This window comes from Gavialis gangeticus, unplaced genomic scaffold, assembly GCF_001723915.1.
Source record: "Gavialis gangeticus isolate Ggan-Ray unplaced genomic scaffold, GavGan_comp1, whole genome shotgun sequence".
Classification (NCBI taxonomy): Eukaryota; Metazoa; Chordata; order Crocodylia; family Gavialidae; genus Gavialis; species Gavialis gangeticus.
In genome coordinates, this window is record NW_017728998.1 from 45,538,536 (window position 1) to 45,541,661 (window position 3,126).

At 41.1% G+C, this 3,126-nt stretch overlaps 1 protein-coding gene across 2 annotated transcripts in view; it reads right to left on the reverse strand.

Moving 5' to 3' along the window:
- HYDIN (HYDIN, axonemal central pair apparatus protein) overlaps window positions 1-3,126 on the reverse strand; it is a 533,466-nt gene that overhangs the window by 314,266 nt on the left and 216,074 nt on the right. The gene's annotated exons all lie outside the window — the stretch shown is intronic.

Here is a 3,126-nt window from a genome sequence, read left to right on the forward strand (position 1 = left end):
GGGCGGGGGTGGAGGGTGGGCAGGCTGTCAAAGGCTGCAATGTTACAAATAGCTATGTTGCAAACTAAACTACATGTGGATGTGGTTTAGCTTGCAATATAGCAAACTCATTTAAATCATTAAATCTGAAAACTGTGCCCTCTGTTGGGTTGGCTCTAGCCAGTAAACAATGGGAGCTGACCTATCCTGATTCTCACCTCTTCACATGAATTTTTAGATAGTAACAGCCTCCCAAAACACATTCTTTGCCTTCTATTAACCAAGAATTTTCTCCCAGTCACCTCTCAAGCAGCTTTCCACTTTGCCATACGATAATTTCTTGTAGCACTCTTTATAGAGAGTGACCTTGAAAAGAACTGAATACAGAGCACTGCTTGCTTGATAGATAAAACAAGATGGTGAATGTATGTTATATTGATATATACATTGTGAATCCACTTCCAGGTGAAATTCTAGGCTCTGTTTACTATCTATACAACTCTAAATACCTGTTACCTCAGACCCTAAATATCCTTTAGGCCTCAGTAATATAACTGTTCTTGGCAGAAATGTTCTGTCCCTCTACAGTTTATTGTGCAGGCATAATGCAGAGGAAGATGCATTAGCTTGCAAGATCAGAACCTAAGCTATTACAGAAGTCAGCTGCTTGCTTCACCAGCTAATCCTATGGGAATGAAGATGGCACATCCTTCACTCTCCAACTACAAAGCATTAGATGATATCAAAGTAAAGAAAAAACAGCTGGAGATAGAGGATGTTGTTTACAAATGATCTTCAACTGGAACACTTTCTCAGACAATTGCTACAGAAATTTAGTATTAGAAGACATTTAGCAGGAAGGTGGGATGTCACTGTGAAGGACACATGTACACTGCATAGACACTAAAAAATGAACAAAGTCACCAGACAACGACAATAATTAATGGTATATATTAAAAGCAGCATGGATGAAAAAACCTTCGTTTGCTGCTGAATAGGCCTCATTAATGAAAACCTCCTTAAAGAAAATGAAGCTAGTGTTACATAACTGGTTTTGTTTTTTCCATGGAATATGTCTGGGTTTTGGGTTTTTGGGGGGGTTTTTTTAATTGTTTTTTTTTTTTATTCAAAAGGAAACAGAGAAATTAAAAGCCACAACAGTGGTGTACAGAAAGGAGGCTACTATTTAGGAAAGGTAAATGAGTCTTCTTAAAAAGTCCATGGACAGCATAAAAACACAGAGATGTCTCAGGCACAGAATGATAATGTGCCTTCAATCAATCCACAATTGATTTCACATTTAAACTTTCAACTGTCTCTGTAAAAAGCCTTTTGTTCGAGCTGGGAGAATCAGAATCTGCATTTAAATAGAGATGTTCTGAATGCATGGACATGGGAGTGTGTGTCAGCAATGCTGTGCTTTCAATGGAGGAAGAGAAGATGCCAGTGTTGAGGAGGATATCAATTCCTACTGCAGAGTTGTTTCATGGCTATATTAACTGGTAAAAAATAATGAGATATCCTCACAGAAGGAATTAACTTTTCACACGAAAGGACAGCAGGTTAGGTAATTTTATTGCCTTGCAATTCTAATAGCAGGACTGCTATCGACTAGTGACACAGCTAACTCTTCCTCTCTGTGCAATGCACAGACCCCAGGGAGAAGTTAACTTAACACTCCCTTCCCTCTGTACTCCTGGGACAACCATGGACAGTCATGCTGGTGCCAAAGAGATTACAAGTCTTGAGTTAAACAAACTACTTACAGATACTAGATAACCTTAACACCAGCTAAATTGTTTACTTCCTCCCATTTAACATCTCAAAATGAAATGAAATACAAAAAGCTCTCATTATTCCTTACTGTATATGGCTCACTTGTAACAGTCTATAGTGCATATTATGATGCAGCTTTAACTACCTAGGGGACATGTTTACTAATATCCTGAGAACTCTTTTATTCCATCTTCATTTAAAACTTTTACAAGGCCTCAAATGCCTCCCTTTTAGCTGCTGCTAGATGTTTCCTTTCATTTACCAAAAAAAAAAATCAATAAATTCAGACTTCTGTTCAAAACTATGTTCCATTAATGCATGTCAATTTATGACTAAGGATTGGACATGCTCTATGAGGGAAATCTGGGCTCTTCCAACTGCAGTGATCAGGATTGTCTTTCTGGCACCATGATCCATAAGCAAAGAACTACCTGCATCTATATTGTAGGATTTCAATGTATGTATCAGTATTCTGAGTTTTATTATCTATTAGGCATGAGCAAACATGCATTTGAACACTCCAAAGTTCACTCCAGTTTGGAGTTCTTCAAATTCAGTGTTTTTCAAGGCCATGTAACTCCAGTCGGGGGGGTGGAAGCAGGAATCCCTGAGTGCCTCTTGCCCTCTGGTCTCCAGAGTTTCCTGAAGACAGCTGAGCACACAGCAGAGCATTCACTGGCTGTCCACACACTCCCCCCTTGTTCCCATGATGGGGGGGAGCAAAGGAAGCGTGCAGTACAGTAGGATTTTAGAGGACTAACCAATCCCATCACATGATTTAGAGGACTAACCAATCACATCACACAGTTCTCAGGAAACAGTTCAAAATGAAGCACTTCAAAGATATTCCTCTTGTTAGAAGCATTTCAGCCTTTTTAAAGCAATTTTTCTGGCAGGGCATGTCTGTACACTGTGCATTGACTGTCTGGAGCACTACAAAGGTATTTGAGGGTGCTTTAGACAGTATATCTGTCCATGGCCCCACTTTGATAAATCAACTGCTCCTATTAGACCAAGTTAATTTTTATTAGGCCTGTGCAAAGCAGCTAGTGTTCGCTTCGGATTAGGCCGATCTGGGGGACAGTGATTTGATTCGATGATTCAAATCACTGTCCTGAATCAATTCAGTCGAATCTGATTTGGAGATTCGACTGCTGCCAAATCTCTGAATCACCCAGGCCCATACCCTGCCCCTCTCCCAGCCTGGCAACTGCTGCCCCAGCTCCTGGCACTTTGGGGAGAAAAAGCCCTGATTCACTGGGTGCTGCTGGGTGGGGGGCGGTAATCCCCACTGCCCCATGCATCATCAATCCCCCCCCCAGAATTTTCTCTGCCACCTGGGTGTGGCCCCAGGTCCCTCCTCCAGCCTGA